This window comes from Narcine bancroftii, chromosome 1, assembly GCF_036971445.1.
Source record: "Narcine bancroftii isolate sNarBan1 chromosome 1, sNarBan1.hap1, whole genome shotgun sequence".
Taxonomy (NCBI): domain Eukaryota; kingdom Metazoa; phylum Chordata; class Chondrichthyes; order Torpediniformes; family Narcinidae; genus Narcine; species Narcine bancroftii.
The window spans coordinates 30,906,836-30,924,788 of record NC_091469.1 but is presented as its reverse complement, the minus strand read 5'-3'; the positions used below and the strand labels follow the sequence as shown (position 1 = coordinate 30,924,788).

General features: G+C 40.2%; 1 long non-coding RNA gene across 1 annotated transcript in view; it reads right to left on the bottom strand.

Annotated features, from left to right (window-relative positions):
- Window positions 1-17,050, bottom strand: part of LOC138764783 (uncharacterized) — a 28,451-nt gene extending 11,401 nt beyond the window's left edge. Inside the window, exons 1-2 of the long non-coding RNA XR_011358308.1 lie at window positions 16,941-17,050; window positions 16,724-16,799 (exon numbers count right to left, since the gene is read on the bottom strand). This is a non-coding gene — a long non-coding RNA (uncharacterized lncRNA). The remainder of the gene's footprint in view (window positions 1-16,723; window positions 16,800-16,940) is intronic.
- Between the last annotated feature and the right edge of the window lie 903 nt (window positions 17,051-17,953).

The window sequence follows — 17,953 nt, the reverse complement described above, 5'->3', positions numbered from 1 at the left end:
GAGGATACAGCAATCTCCATGTAAGTAGACTGTCATTCATTAAATGTAACTGCAAAAGAGTGAAGCAAAAATAAGTGTAGAGAATTTTCTCTAATTTTGCAATGGGTCCTGGACTTGGTTCGTTTAAAATAACAACGTGAAAATTTGGACCCTGGAGCACTTTGCAAAACAAATGTAAAATATGGCAGATTTTGGATATCTAAGAGAAAACAACAATACTGGAAATACTCAGCAAGTCCAGTAGCATTTGAAGAAACTGTATTGAGCAATCAAGTCAATCTCATTACATCAGAACAATGTTATATTCTTAATAATGTTATCACAGGTACCCATTCTGCTTCATTACTGACAGAGTTACTTTTGAGAGATGTTTGAGCTAGTGTATAAACAAATCTGTTCAATGTTCCTCAGTCTTCCAGGAGTGAAACATTAAGTGATGGTATTGTCTTTCAAAAGAAAGTGAAAAGCCTTTGGCAAAATGCTGAGAGAGATCAAGGGACTGATTTTTGACATCCAGACTAACATTTATCCTTCAAGCATCACCTACAAACACATAAACACAAGAGATCAGGGCCAGGAGGGAGTAGGTGGACCGAGAAGATTCTGAGGGGTGACGGACAGATGAAGCCAGGTAAGGAAAGGAGAGGGGTGGTGCTGGGAGACAAGTACATGGTGGGTGATAGGTGGAAGCAGACAAGGAAAGCATAAAAGGTGTGAGGAGGGGTGGGTATACAGGTAAGTGGAAATAGATGGTGGAAGGTGATGAACGGGAACACAAAGGCTCTCAGTCATTCAATCTGGTCAGTAAGGAAGGTGAAAATGGGAACCATTAGAGGAGAGGTGAAAGGCAATTTCAGGTAACCCTGATCTCCCATGTTCCCCTCTCTCACTCCTTCCAATCTATCTCCCTGGTGAATTTTGTTCCCAGCTCCCTCATCACACATTTTTATCCCCCTTCCCCTCCTGGTTCCATCCATCTACTTCCCAAACATTCACCTATCTCAGGTTGAATGAACACGAGTTAAGATTGTTATGGTGTAAAGAGATTGCATCATGAAATTAGTTTTTTTTATAGTTACTTTGTTGTTTCTAAAAAAGCAATGATCCAGTTGCACTGGAGAGAATTCAGAGGGGATTCACCAGGATGTTGCCTGAATTGGGCTTTTTTTTAAATTAGTCCATAATACCACGCTATCCACAAACACCCATGTGGCCAATTAATTTACCAACCCAGAGTTACAGATTAGTAGATCAATAAATTAGTGATGGGAAGAAATTGGATCTTTTGTTTTCTATGGAGCAAAGGGGGCTGAGGGAAAACATAAAAGAAGCATATCAGATTATGAACAGCCAGAAGTAGATATTCAGAATCTTGTTCCTATCGTAAGCATTGTAGCAGAATGCTTGGAGGGAGTGGGCAGAACCAGTGCTAACAGCTCCCATCTTGTGATGGCTAGAATCAATAGTCTCCTATCTACTGGTAATTAGTCTCTACAACCACGAGGCATAGTGACTCAGCAGAACCTGCAGGTCTACTGCGAAGCCCTGGCCTACTCAACATAATTATGTCATGAGGTCATTTGTACTTCAGACATCATGATGCCAGGTCACATATTGTTTATCTATATCAAGCCTGACACCACATCAATAAACACTTCTACTCTTCATTGGCTGACAATTTCAGGTGTGGTTTAATTATTCCTAACATTTCAACATGATGGCATATGGGCAGAAACACCATTTACCACAGCATATCAAAACAAGTTTAAATTGATATGAAGAAATTATGGGACCTATAAGCTAAGAATTTTTTATACCCAGAGTGATTAATACATAGAATGTTTGACCAAAGCAAGTAGTGATATGAGATACAATTACTACATTTAAGAGGCACTTAGACAGACACATAAATAGACAAAGCGTCGAAGAATACGGTCCTACTGCAGGCAAATGGGATTGGTGTAGATGTGAATAAAGTTCAGTACGGACTTAGTGGACCCATTTTTGTGACGTGATTCTACAAAGGGACTCAAGAATAGATCTGTGTGCTCATATTTCTGCAGAGGTTCTTGAACGCATAGTCTTTGTGTGATGGAATGGTGAAGATCAGGAGCAGGGTAACTGCAGGAGGCAAATATGGACCAGCATCAATGAGAAGCTGGAGGGACTCAGGAAGTCACCAGCATCCATCGAGAGAAATAGTCAGATAACATATTGGATGCTATCTGATGGGCATTTGCAGGGCTTGTGTATCTCTGACTTCACATCCATTTCTGACTGGAATCATTGATGTCTGTGCCTTTAACAGGGTTGAAGGATAAGGCTACAAAGTGTAGTGGACTGTGCACACTCCAAGATGTGGAAACATGCCTTAACATGCAGGCTGACATTTAACAGTAAAATAATTTAAATATTCTTGGCACCAACCTCCTGCAATATGCTGATATGTTTCTATGAGGCTTTCATTATGGATGTACATGCCTCCTGTGGCTTTGGTCGATACTGACTGCCCTCTGAATCAGTAAGTTTTGGTTGTAGTCTAAAGACAAGGGTCAGGCATTTAGGACTGAAGTGAAAGAATTTTGTTCTCCCTGTGGAATTTTCACACAATTGAGGCTGTCATCAAATATATCATGAAACAACATTGACAGAGCCAGGGCTTTTCTCTTTGGAGTGATGAAGGATGAGAGATTACTTCATAGAGTTAGGTTTATGAGGGGATGAGATTCGGTGGACCGCCAATGTCTTTTTCCCTAGGTAACAATAGCAAATGCCGGTCAAGTCAAGTTTATTATCTTCAAATTGTACAAGTACAAACCGATGGAACAGCCGAGGACATATGTTTAAGGAGAATGGGGGGGGTTTAGGGGAGATGTCAGAGGTAAGTTTTATTTTACACAGAGGAATAAGTTACCGGGAATGGTGGTGGAGGTTAGGTTGGTACAATTGGGACATTCAAAAGACTATTAGAAAGGTTGGAAAAGAAGGGAATAAAAAAAATTATCTGATTGTTTTTCTGAGGGTTGTTTTTGTTCCTTTGACGAATTACAAAGGAAATATGGTATTAGTGCAAATTCTATATTTGTATATTATCAATTAAGATCTTTTGTAAAACAGTTATGTGGTCGACATATGATTTTATTGCCTGAATCTAGTTTTGAAGAATATGTAATTTCAATACCAAAAAAGGGATATATATCTGATTTGTATTGTATTTTACAAGAAATTGATAGTAAAAAAGACTGGGATAAAGATAAGTTGAAATGGGAAAAAGATTTAGGACATAAAATAGCTGAAGAAGCTTGGATGGAAATTTGTCAGAATAGTATTCGGAAATTAATTAATGCTAGACTAGCGATAATTAATTATAATTTTATTCATCAGCTATATTTAATGCCGGAGAAATTTTAAAAATTTGGTTTTAGTAAGTTGGATTCTTGTTTTCGATGTGATCAGACGGCCAATACTTTTTTGCATACTGTTTGGCTTTGTGATCGATTGCAACAGTTTTGGAAAGGTATTCAATCTGTTTTTAACAGTTTATATAATATCCATCTTGTATTAGATCCCGATATATTTTAATCCCGATATATTGCAATCATTAATCGATTTAGGTTTAGAGGATTATCAGATTTCATTTATTTATTTAGCTTTAGTTGTGGCTAAGAAATGTATAGCACTTACTTGGAAAGATAGAAATATACTAACCTTAGATATACTAACTTTAGATAAGTGGTATTTGGAAATGAAATTTTGTTTGACTATGGAAAGGATATCTTTTTCAATTCAGGATAAGATGTCTTTTTATAAGTTAAAGTGGACTCCGTTTGCTAATTATATGCATTTAAGTTTGATTTAAAAATATGTTTAAGTGTGATATTTTGGTATTGACAATATTTTTTTTTGTTGTTGTTAGAATTTTTTAGGTTAAGTTTTATCTCTTTTTTTTGTAAGTGGGTTTTTTTTCAAATATAATATTGTCAATTTTATTAACTCTTCACTCTTTATTTTTGGGGGGAGGGTTGGACTAATTTTAAGTTAGACTATTAATATTGTGTTACAATTAACGGGGGGATGTTATTTTGTGTAGTTTTCTGATGTAATATTGTAATCATACCTTTTTAATTTTTTTTTCTCTATTTTTCTTTAAATGTAATTCTTTATTGTATTCATGTTATAAAAATTTTAAATAAAGTCTTAAAAAAAAGACTATTAGAAAGGCACATGGTTGGAAGAAAAATAGAGAGATTATGGGCCTGAGGTAAGAAAGAATCAGATTGTGACCTTTCCCCTGCCAGGGACAACTAACAGCGATCAGGTCTCTGGCACAGAGTCTGGTCCTGTGGCTAAGATGGGAAGGGAGAAGAGGTGAGCTGTAGTGATAGGCAATTCCATAGTTAGGGGGACAGATAAAAGGTTCTGTGCAGGAAATTGATGGATGGTATGTTGCCTCCCTGGTGGGAGGGTCCAAGATATCTCCGATCAAGTTCATAACATTCCCAAGAGGGAGATTGAGTAGCCAGAAGTTGTGGTCCATATCAGGACCAATGGTGTGTGTAGGAAAGGTAGGAGAGCTCAGGAGGTTAGGCACTAGGTTGAAGGACAGAATTTCTAGGGTTGTGATCTCAGGATTGCTACCTGTGCCACATGTTAGTGAGACTAGAAATAGGAGGATAATGCAGCTTTACACATGGCTAAAGACATGGTAAGGAGGGAGGGTTTTAGGTTTCTGGATCATTGGGCTCTTTTCCAGAGAAGATGGGACCTACTCCAACAAGGCAGTTCGCATCTGAACTGGAGAGGGACTAATATCCTTGCAGGAAGGTTAGCTAGTGCTGCTCCAGTTGGTTTAAACTAGATTTGTAGAGGGATGGGACTAGAGTGCTAGAGCAGATAGAGGAGAGGAGGAGGGAAAAGATGATGTGAAGATTGCATGCACCATTACAAGTCAACAGGTTGTATATGGTGGAAATTTTCTTAAGCGCATCTATTTCAATGCAAGGAGCAATGTAGAAAAGGCAAACAGGCTTAGAAAACGGACTGACATTGTGGAATTATGACATTGTGGCCATTAGTGAAACTTGTTTGCAGGAGGGGCAGGACTGGCAGCTGAATATTGCGGGCTTTTGTTGCTTTAGGCGTGAGAGGCGGGGTGGGGAATGAAAGGGTGAGTAGTAGCATTGCTCTTCAAGGAAAATATCACAGCCATGCTCAAACAGGACAGATGAGATGGCTCATCCACTGAGGCTCTATGGGTGGAGATGAGGAATGGGACAGATTTGACTACACACTTAGGGTTGTATTATAGATTGCCCAATAGTCAATGAGAACTAGAGGAGCAAATCTGTAGAGAGACAGCAGACAGTTGCAGGTTGTGATAGTAGGCGATTTTAATTTTCCACATATTGTCTGGGATTGGATGACTTGGAGTTTGTCAAATGTGTTCAGAAAAGTTTTCTAAATCAATATATAGAGGTACCAACCAGAAAGAAAGCAATACTGGATCTCCTTTTATGGAACAGACTGGACAGGTGAAAGAAGAATGTACAGGGAAACATTTTTGGTCCAGTGATCAGAATGCCATTAGTTTCAAGTTAATTATGGAGTAGGATAGGTCTTAGGCCTCAGGTTGAGATTCTAAACTGGAGAAAAGGTAATTTTAGGGAAATGAGAAATGATCTAGAAAACGTGAATTGGGGTAAGTTGTTTTCAGGCAAAGATGTGTGAGGTTAGTGAAGGACCTTCAAATGGGAAATTTTGAGAGTAGAGTTTGTATGTTCCTGTCAGGATTAAAGCTAAGGTTAGCAGGTATAGGGAACCTTGGATTTTGAGGAATATTGGCGATCGGGTTCAGAATTAAAGAGAGGTGTATAACAGATATAGGCAACATGGAGAAAATGAGGTACATGAGGAGTATAAAAATGCAAGAAAACCTCAAGAAAGATAACAGAAAGGCAAAACAAGATGTTTCTGCTTTGGGAGACAATGTGAAGGAAAATCTAAAAGGTTTCTACCTGTATATTAAGATCAAAAGGATAGTAAAGGACAAAATTAGTTCTCTTGAAGATCAGAGTGGTCTGCTTTGTATGGAGCCAAAATAGATGGGGGAGATCTTATTTTTTTTCCCCCATCAGTATTCACTCAAGTCCTGGGAAGTAAGGAAAACAATCAGTGAGGTCATGGAACATATACAGATTAAAGAGGAGGAAGAGATTGCATGTTAAGGCTGATTAAATCCCTAGGGCATGACAAGATATTCCCTCGGGCCTAGAGGGAGTCTTGTGTAGAATCTGCAGGGGCTCTGGTAGGAATATTTAAAATTTCCTTAGCCACAGGTGAGATGTCCGAAGATTGGGGGGGGTGGGGGGGTGGGTAGCTCACATTGTTCTGTTGTTTAATAAAGTCTCCAAAAGTTATCCTGGAAATTATAGGCAAGTGAGCCTGATGTCAGTGGTACGTAAGTTATTGGAAGGTGCTCTAAGAGATTGGATGTACAATTATTAGGGATAGACAACATGGCTTTGTTTGTGGTAGGTCATGTTTTACCAATCTTATAGACATTTTTGGAGGAGGTTACCCAGAAAGTTGATGAAGGAAAGGTTGTGGATGTTGTCTACATCGACTTTAGTAAGGCCTCTGACAAGGTCCCGCATGGGAGGTTAGTGAGGAAGGTTCAGGCGCTAGGTACTCATGGTGAAATAGTGAACTGGATTCAACAATGGTTGGACGGGAGGAGCCAGAGAGTAGTGGTGGATGATTGCTTCTCAAACTGGAGACCTGTGTGCCTCAGGGATTAGTGGTGGGGCCATTGTTATTTGTCATCTATATCAATGATCTGGATGATAGTGTTAAATTGAATCAGCAAGTTTGCAGATGACAACGATTGGAGTCAATGTGGACAACAAGTAAGGTTTTCAAAGCTCGCAGAGGGATCTGGACCAGCTGAAAAAATGGGCTGAAAAATGGCAGATGGAATTTAATGCAGACAAGTGTGAGGTGTTTCATTTTGGAAGGACAACCAAGAAAGTGGTGATTGCAAGGGCACTGAGGAATGCAGTAGAAAAGAGGGACCTGGAATACAGATACCTGTACACAATTCCCTGTGTCATAGGTAAATAGGGTTGTAAAGAGAGCTTTTGGCATATTGGTTTTCATAAATCAAAATAAGGAGTATAGGAGCTTGGATGTTATGGTAAAGGTGTATAAGACATTGGTGAGGCCAAATTTGGAGTATTGTGTGCAGTTTTGGTCACCTAACTACAAGAAAAGATATCAATAAGATAGAAAGAGTGCAGAGAAGATTTATCAAGATTTTGCCAGGACTTCAGGAACTAAGTTATAGGGAAAGGATAAACATGTTGGGGCTTTATTCCCAGGAGCTAGAAGAATGAGGGGAGATTTGATAGCGGTATTTAAAATGATGAGGGGGATAGAAAGAGTAAATTTAGATAGGCTTTTTTCCACAGAGTGTAGGTAAGATACAGACAAGAGGACATGGGTTAAAGGTCAAAGGGGAAAGTTTAAGGTGAACATTAGGTGGAACTTCAAACATGGTGAGAATGTGGAATAAACTTTCAGCTGAAGTGGTGAATGCGGGATCAATTTTAACATTTAAGAAGAATTTGGACAGGTACATGACTGGGAGGGGTATGGAGGGTTATGGGTGCAGATCAGTGGGACTAGGCAAAAAAAATGTTTCAGCATAGACGAGAAGGACCCTGTTTCTGTGCTGTAGTGTTCTATGGTTCCATGTTGTCGAGTAGTTTTACATAGATCGACCCAACATCAAGGACCGAAGGGCTTGTATAGTGCTGTAAAGCTTCAAGTTTTAGGTATTGAAGAAGACCTCACATAATTATCTTAGGACTAGAGAAATCAAAGGAGATGAGTAGAAAGTTGAACCAGAGTTCTGAATTTGGATGATCAGCCATGATCACACCAAATGGCAAAAAGGTTTTGAAAGGCCGAATGGACCTCTTCTGCTGCTATTCTTGAAGTTTCAATTCCCTCTTCTGGATGAAGAAAAAAATCCAGTGTGGTGCTAATGGAGTGCTGTACTGTTGGACATGCTGCAGTTTGCTGGAGATTTTAAATCATAATATAATGTCAAACAGAAGGAAATTTATCCCTTGGTGTTCTCATCAATATTTATTTCTTCACTCCCATGTGAGGGTGTTGGAGCTAATATTGACTACAGCAAGTCTCACATTAAATCATCATGACATTAATTTTTAATTAATTTTGCTGATATAAAAGCATGAAAGGTTGAATCGAATGGCAACTTTTTCACATCTCTTTTAATGAACATGCACTCACAATGAGACAGTTCCTTATTGGGCACTTTGTTCCCTTGCCAGAAAGGAGTATTAAAGACAAAGAACAGTAAAGGCCCTTCAGCCCCCATATGTGCCGAACATGATGCCCAAGGCATGGTTAACGTGGCGGTTAGTGCAGCACCTTTACAGAGCCAGCGATTGGGATCTGGCATCGTCCCACGTTGTTTGTAGGGAGTATGTACCTTCTCCCGTGTCTGCGTGGATTTTCCCCGAAGGCTCTGATTTCCTCCCACCGTTTGAAACATACCAGGTGTGTAGGCTAATTGGGTATAATCGGGCAGCGCAGGCTTGTGGGTCAGAGCGGCTTATTACCGTGGTATATGTCTAATAGGTATCCCTCCATCATATTCAGGTGTCTATCGAGAAAACCTTAAATGTTACCTTTGTATCTACTTCCACCACTACTCCTGGAAGCCAGGTCCAGACTCCTACCACTCTTTGTCTAAAGTATTTTCCCTGCATATCTCCTTTACACTTCCTCTCCCTCATCTTAAATGTATTATGTTCTAACGATTTGTGCTTTTATCCTAGGGAAAATATTCTGACTTTCCACCCAATCAATATTTCTCATGATTTTATGAGCAAATCTGTAGAGATAGCAGACAACTGCAGGAAATATAAGATTGTGATAGTAGGGGATTTTAATTTTCAACTTATTGATTGGATTCCCATACTGTAAAAGGGTTGGATGTCTTGAAGTCTGTCATATATGTTCAAGGAAGTTTTCTAAATCTATATATAGAGGTACCAACTGGATTTCCTTTTAGGGAATGAGACAGGTCTGGTGACAGAAGTATGTGTAGGGGAACATTTTGGGTTCAGTGATCATAATGCCATTCATTTTGTTAATTTTGGAGAATAGGTCTGGGCCACAGGTTGAGATTCTAACTTGGAGAAAGGCCAATTTTGAGGAAATGAGAAAGGATTTAGAATATGTGGATTAGGATAAATTTTAAGTTGAGGACTTTCAAAGGTGAAATTTTAAGAGCACAGAATTTTTATGTTCCTGTCAGGATTAAAGGTAAAGTTAGCAGGGAGAGGGAACCTTGGTTTCCGTGGGTTATTGGGGATCTGGTTCAGAAGAAGAAAGAGATGTGTCTAGAATAAGGAGCAAATGAGGTACTTGAGGAATATTTTTAAAAATGCAAGAAAAATGACAAGAAATATATCAGGAAGGCTAAAAGAAGACATGAGGTTACTTTTCCAGACAATGTGAAGGAAATTTTTAAGGGTTTCTACAGGTATTTTAAAAGCAAAAGGATAGTAAGTGACAAAATTTGTCCCCCCAAAGATCAGAGTGGTCAACTAGGTATGGAGCCAAAAGAGATGGGGGAGATCTTAAATGGTTTTTTTTTGCATCAGTATTTACTCAGGAAACTGGAAAACAAGCAATGAGGTCATGGAACCTATACAGATTAAAGAGGAGGAAGTGCCTGCTGTCTTAAAGCAAATAAGGCTGGATAAATCCCAGGGCCTGACAATATATGACCTTGGTTCTTGAGGGAGGCCCGTGTTGAAATTGCAGGGGCTCTGGCAGAAATATTTAAGATGTCCTTAGCCACAGGTGTGATGCTGGAGGATTAGAGCGTAGCTCACATTGTTCTGTTGTTTAAAAAGGATATCCAGAAACTGATTAGGGATAGACAAAGTGGCTTTGTGCATGGAAGGTCGTGTTTAACCAATCTTATAGAGTTTTTCATGGAGGTTACCATGAAAGTTGACAAAGGAAAGACTGTGGATGTTGTCTTCATGCTCTTTAGTAAGGCCTTTGACAGGGTCCCGCATGGGAGGTTAGTCAGGAAGGTTCTGACGCTAGGTATTCATGGTGAAGTAGCGAAATGGATTCGACAATGGTTGGATGGGAGAAGCCAAAAAATAGTAGAGGATGATTGCTTCCCAGACTGTAGACCTGTGACTAATGCCTTAGGGATCAGTGCTGGGACCATTGTTTTTTGTCATCTATATCAATGATCTGAATGATAATGGGGTAAACTGGATCAGCAAGTTTGCAGATAACTAAGATTGGAGGTGTTGTGGACAGAAAAGAAGTTTTTCAAAGCTTACAGAGGGATCTGGACCAGCAGAAAAAAATGTGCTGAAAAATGGCAAATGGAATTTATGTGAGGTGTTGCATTTTGGAAGGACAAACCAAGAAATGACAAGCACAGTAAATGTAAGAGCTCTATGGAGTGTGGTAGAACAGAGGGATATGGGAATACAGTTGGACAATTCTCTGAACGTGGTATCATAGGTGGATAGGGTTGTAAATCATAAATCAAAGTATTGAATATAGAAGGTGGGATGTTATGGTAAGGTTGTATAAGACATATGTGAGGCGAAATTTGGAATATTGTGTTCAGTTTTGGTCAACTACACAAAAGATATCAATAAGATAGAAAAAATGCAGAGAAGATTTACTAGGATGTTGTCATCAGGAAATGAGTTACAGGGAAAGGTTAAAGAGGTTAGGACTTTATTCCCTGGAGCATAGAAGAATGAAGGGAGATTTGACAGATGTATTTAAAATTATGAGGGGGAAGAACAGAGTAAATATACGTAGGCTCTTTTCACTGAGGGTAAATGAGATATAAACCAGAGGACATGGGTTAAAGGTGAAAGGGGATGTTTTGGAGAACATGCGGAGGAATCTTTTCACACAGAGATTGGTGGAAATGTGGAACAAGCTGTCAGCTGAAGTAGTGAATGTGGGCTTAATTGTAATATTTAAGAAGAATTTGGATGGGAGAGGTACGGAGGGCTATGGATAGTATGCAGGGCAGTGGGACTAGGGAGTAAGGTGGTTCGTCGCAGACTAAATGGGCTGAAGGAGCCTGTTTCTGTGCTATAATATTCTATGGTTCTATGATTCTATGCTATGACTTGCCCTCACAAAACCATGTTGACTATCTTGAATCTGACCATGTCCTTCCAAATGAGTACATATCCCATCTCTAAGTATCCTTTCCAATAACTTTCCTCTGAATGATCTGAAGAGAAAGCAGCAAGATAAGGTAGTCAGCCAACATATTTTTCCCAGAGCAGAAGTTGCAAACACCAGATGACATTGGTACAAAATGAAGGGAGAAAAGTTTAGGTGAGACATCAGGGGTAAGTTTATTTTACACTGAGATTTGTGGGTGCCTGAAATGCCTTGGTGGTGGACACTGGAACATTAGGGGCATTCAAGAAACTCCTAGACAGCCACGTGGATGAAAGAAAAATGGAGGGCTATGAGGTAGAATGGGTTTAGTTCTTTTTGGTAGGAATATATAGGTCGACACAACAGAGAGGGCCGAAGGGCCTGTACTGTGCTGAAGTGTTCTATGTTCTACATAGTAAAAGCCATAAACCAAAAATCTGGGGCTGGGGCTAATTTACAGCCTTTACATAAGCCCTTCACCAAACTTACGGTAAAAATATGCGGGTAGGAACATTTTGTCCCAATCTCATAGTTCACATCAATTAAACTCTTGAAGTTACATGAATATTAAGTGCTAAAAAACATTATAGATTTTTAAAAAATGTTTAAGTTTAGTGATCACATTTTACCTGTTACAGTGAGAAGGATTCTTTAATTAGACATGCTATTACATTTTTTTCTAATCATTAACATCTTTAATGAAGTAAAAGATATAAAGCTCAAAACACCAGTAAACTTTTTTTTGTTCAATTTGCTCAAAGAAATCAAAACATGGTGAATTTTCTGACATTTACCATACCTGCTTTGGAGCACATTTGTCACATCAGCAGTATTTGGCTTAGTGGGAGTCCACATTCACACAGGCTGGTGCTTGAGTTATGAGGCTCTTTGACAAGTAAATGCTGACAGATTAGTATGGAACTGTCAGCTGTTTTTACAGAAGTTGCACGTCAATAATCCAATATATATTTAATTTAGGAAAGTATGAATTTGTTAAAAGCAAATTATGTCTGATGAAACTTGACTGAGTTCTTTGATGAGGCAACAGAAAGGGTTGAAAGAGTGCTGATCAGCATAGAGTGAGGTCTGCGCATTTGTGAACAACTTGAACGAGTTGTATTCTAAATGTGTGAGGATACTGTAGCATCAATGAACTTAAAAATGCATTGCAATGGAATTTGCACAAGGCAGGACTAAGGTAGCATTCATATCTCAGAGACAAACGAGTTAAGGAATCAATGCAGAAAAGACACTAACCATTACATGAGATTTCAATCAGTTTTATAGATAAATGAATTTAAACCTTTTTCGAACCAGCATTTATTGCTGGGAAGGGCAATCCATTTTTTTTTTAAGTCCACCTAGTAACCTCTGAGTCAGATTGATGAGGAAATGGGCATGTCGGTGAATAGGAGTAAATGCAGCAATGAATTGCTAGAATTTAGTATGCTGGCCTTGGACATACCAAGAGGAAGATGAAGCCATATTAGATTATGTTTCTGAGAAGTAAAGTTCACAGGTTAATCTCAGTCAGATGTATATGAACGTTTTGTGATATAATTTGCTAATGTACCATGTGAGCTCTTACAGGATGAGATGAGAGGAGCCCTTCCTCAATTTTCCTGACACTTACACAATGAGGCCAAGCAAAACTGAATAGAATCTGGTCTGCTGTGATTGTAGAATATGAGGCCAATGTTATTGTTAACCATTGATTAAACTGGAGGGAAACAAGAAAAAAAATACGAGCACTGCCTCTTCATTTCAAACCAGGTTCGAAACTAGTTTCCCGAGTGGTACAAAACACAAAAAGAAAGTGTAGTTTCTTTTAGCTCAGTGCTTTGAATGCAGAGAGCCCACAAAAAGAAAGTACCTTTTATTTTGTTTAGCCTCACTTAGAAAGACAGTGTTGCACTCTATATTTGAGTGAAAATAAATGGATTGAGTTTAATTTTGCATTCATTTTTAATTTGTTCTCCCAACGTAGCTGGGACACACTGAGATGCTTTTAAAGAAGGACGTCAGAATATGATAACATGATGCAATATGCAAATATGCTTGGAGAAACTCAGCAGGTCACGAAGCATGCATAGGAAGTGACAAGTAACCCATGTTTTGGGCCTGGACTCTTGTCAGCTATGAGCAAAACCAGGCAGATGGGGATGGGGGGGGGGGGGGGAATGAGGGGTTAGGAAGAGAGGAGAAAAGGGGGGGGGTGTGGAAGGAAAGGGGGAGAAGCAGAGGCTAACAAGCAAGAGGTAATGCTGATACAGCAGAGAGGGTAGAAGAGAAAAAAAGCTGAAAAGTGAAACTGAGAAATTGTGAGAATAGTTCTCTGATAGTAAAAGGAAGGAAAGTGAGAGGAGAATTGAAGGAAAGGAAACAGAGTACAAGCAAAAGAGTGATATGGAGGAGAAGCGTTAACGGAAATTGGAGAAGTCAATGTTAATATCATCTGGTTGGAAACTGGCAAGACACAATATTAGGTGTGCTCCTCCAATTTGCAGGTAGCCTTGGTTTTACAGTGCATGAGGCCACAGACAGACAGTGCAGTCAAGGATGCTTGACTCATGATGACAATAATGGCTGTTTTCCAATCACACATTTTCCAGTTCACCAGTAGCCCTGCTAGTCACCATTCAAGTACACATTCAATTACTGTTTACACGTTATGTGTGTTTCTACCTCTAACACTCTTTCAAGGCCAAGGGTAACAATCCTTTTTAGGTTGAGTCCATCTATGCCATCTTAGTTTTGTACACCCTAACTGGGCTTCCCCTCAGCATCTTCTGTTCAAAAGATTATAGCCTCATCTAATCTAATCCTTACTCATTCCAATATTTTCCAGTCTTTTAAATTTCCACACCATAGAATTCCACTTTTATAATGTAGTGACCTGTATTGTGTGGACTTCATAAATAAAGAGTAGGCTTCTTCAGGTGCATTCTCCGCTAAGAATGCACCTGTAGAAGCGGAAGATGCCCTTTGAATTGCCGTTCAGGTGGCAGCGCTAAAAGCACAGCGCTGGCCACCTGAAGGGTCAGCTGCACTGGATGCACCTCTGAGCGCACTCTGGCTCCTGTCCAAAGTTAGCTGTACTCCCGCCCACTGATGTGATGTCATTTTGAGAACGATGAGAAGAAACACAGGATGATGGCGGACCCGGAGCAGGCATGAGAAATAATGATGATGGTTTCAGCCTTTCTGAGTGTTCAAAACGAGATATGTCAGATCCTTGGTAAGGCTATTACTGCTGTTGAAGCTCTTCAAATGTCCTTGAGATCTGAAAATCATGTAGGTGCAATTTGGAGAAGGTTCCTGCAAAGGTTGTGGGCAAGAAGGCGGCAGTTAGTGGCTGAAAGGCGTGTGGAGCATAAGCGCTGCAGACAAAGGTGAATGCTGCTTATCAGTCAATTAGCTATGGTGACACATCGGTCTCTCTGGAGGTTGAACCCAGCCCAGGGTGCTGAGTTCTGAAGTAATGTCCTCACCAAATTTGATGATGGTGAGTGGAGGAGACACTTTTGTATGTTGCGTGGCACCTTTCACTTTGTATTAGAACTCTTAGAACCTCACCTAAAACCGCATAGACCAGACTTGCTGCAACCATTGGAGGCTGGACTTCAATTAGCCGTGGCCCTGTGGTGGTATGCCACCCCTTGTGAGTATCTATCCATCAGTACCATCTTTGGAATAGGGTTCAGCACTGTGTGCATGGTGGTGCAGGAGGTGACTCCTGCTTTGAGGAAGTTCCTCAGTAAATGTTTCATCTCCCTGCCAAGTGGAACATGTCTCCAGGAGACCATTGACGGCTTTGCACAAAGGGGATACCCAATTTGTGCTGGTGCCATTGATGGGTCACGTATTCCCATTATCACCTCCAGCATGGATGCTGCAGCATACTACAATCACAAAGGGTGGCATTCGGTGGTTCTGCAAGCGGTGGTTGACCACAGGCTCTGGTGAGTTAAGCCTTTATTGATCTTTATCACATCACGTCTCAATGTCTATAACTTCAATACACTTTCCATTCATGTTACAGCTTCTCAGATGTGTTTGTGGGTCGGCCGAGCCACATGCATGATGTCCGAGTGCTTACCAACTCTCCTCTGTATAGAAAAGTAGAGGACCAGGCCGGCTAACTCTTCCCACGTGTCAAGAGTGCTCACCCTTTAAAGCTCCGTGTGTCAATATTATGCACACTTAGTGTATCAATGGTCAGGTGTATGAATTAACTACATTTCTGCATTTTGTGCCCGAAGGTGTCCAAGGATGTAAATGGAGTGGAGGTTCCAGCGCATCTTGTGGGTGATGCAGCTTAACTCCTACAAACCTGGCTGATGAAGGGGTTCACACAGCACCGAGTACTGGATCCGGATCATCAAAGTTTTAACAAGGCCCTTAATTCTGCAAGGATAGTGGTGGAACATGTGTTTGGCCATCTAAAAGGCCACTGGTGGTGCCTGTCCAAGTGTCTGGATATCTCTACCGCCTTAGTCCCAGATGTTGTGTTTGCCTGCTGTGTACTGCACAACATATGTGAGATTAACAAGGAAGACTTCCTGTCAGAGTGGACATCGGTTGAAGCAGATGGTCCTGCACCCAATAGCCCAGATTGTCATGATCAGCAGGCTCATGGGCACCAGGCCATCCATTCTGTCATAATGTCCACCCTTTAAGGGCATGTCCCTGCTACCCAGCTCCCCAATTCCCACAATTTGCTCCCCCACCCCTCACAAAGCGGCGACATGAGCCTGCTGCCTGGCATCTTATGTGTCCTTGTGAAGGAACAGTTCCTTTCCTGGGATTCCTGAGGCAGATGGTCTAGCAGCAGTCTTACCTCTTCTTCACACCAGTTTGAAGCCTTTTTTGGAGCCATTGTTGGATTATAATGTTTTTCTACAATGCTGACCCAAATCGACTGTACCTGCACTAGCCTGCCTGCACAATGTGCTTCAAAATTCACACCAGGCATCTCTGGCTGATGACGTCACTGCCACATCATCAGCTCACCCCTTTGGCAGCCGCTTTCAGCCAGCTGCATTCAGATGGTTGGGTGGGGTGGGGGTGCACTGTGCTGCGGCAATTGTCCCTCCCAGAGGAGGGTTACAAAGTTCGTCTCGCAGGTGCCTCCTGCACTTTCAGGTGGCCTTCTGACAACTGCATATAAGCATAATATCCGGCTTTACAATCGAGGATTTTGGCCACCTGAAAGTGCCTTCTGAAAGTCCAATTAAAGTTTTCATCTGGATGACCAGTGCCTTTTGGAAAAATAAATATTCTATCTGGTACCTAATAACTTCTCTGGTCTGGAAGTTATGGAAAAGTTTTTCTCTTTCCTACCACTGAGAAACATTCAATGCATGCATTTCACAAATGTATCTCACCATCACTCTCTGAAGAGTTTTTATCCATTAGAAGTGCTGATCAAGAAACCAACATCTATAATGTAGAAGAGAGATCTCACCTAGTAAATCATTCTTATGTGAGGCAGTTATCCAGCAGATTCATCATCCTTTCCACCTTCTTAGAACCACAGAGCTCTACAACATAGAAACAGACCCTTTAGTCCATCTAGCCAAGTCATATTGACTTGCACCTGAACCAAAGCCAACCATACCACTCCTATCCATGTACCCATGTATGTAATATTTTCTTAAATGTCAAAATCGACTGGCACTCACCTTAACTGACATTTGCAGAACACTTGTGATGTAGCAGGAAATACTGACTAATAACTGAAAAATTGTGAATAGGGATCAGCTTTATGAAACTTAAACTGGTTCATGGTCAGTGAATTAATCTGAGGTGTGGCTACCTTGGGAATGCAGGGAAATGTAGCAACTCATTCTGACTCACTAGGTCCTTTGGGACATTGACCTGGGACCATGGACTCACTCACTGGTCTTCAAATATTACAACTTTTTTTTAATCTACAACAGAGCACAATACAAAATATTTTTCTATCTTAGCCCAGCAAATTCATTTATTAAAATAAAATCATCATCAAAGGGGATATATTAGAAAAGGCATTTCTAGCATTTGGGCAAATGTATTAACATATATTGGCCAATAAAATTCATCCAGTACTAAGGGTACATTGGAAATGTACCATCATTCAATAAGGCAGCCTTCCACCTTAAAGAAGGCAAACAGTTGTTGGCCTTCCCACCCACACATTCCTTTGAGAGACATGGTGTGGTAAACCACTGTTACACCATGATTGGCTGCTATCGATGGGATAGGCTTCTCGAGACTGATCTCACCCATAGCCCCTTGCAGGCTACCCCTTCCCTTTTGCTCTCATCAGTCAAGGAAGTGGATGGTTGTTTGATAGTGTTCCAGTCTTTAGCTATTAAAAGCTTGACTGTTTCACTACTCAGCCATTTGTGAATTATTGATGATATATAACATGGATTTAATTTAGACAAGTTAAAAGACTTAAGAGTAAAATTTAAAAACACATATTCAATCTGACATAAATACTAAATAAGTTTTTCCATAATGACATTACTTAGTAATATATCCTTATTTCTAATGGGAACTTTTCTGCTAATACCATAAGCGAATTTCAAGGCTTGAAGTTAAATATTCATGCAGAAATTACTATTTTACAGATGCAATCTAAGTTTAACAGATGTTTAACATACTCAGTAATATGTACAACAGGTCACTAAAATTGCAAATATTACTCACC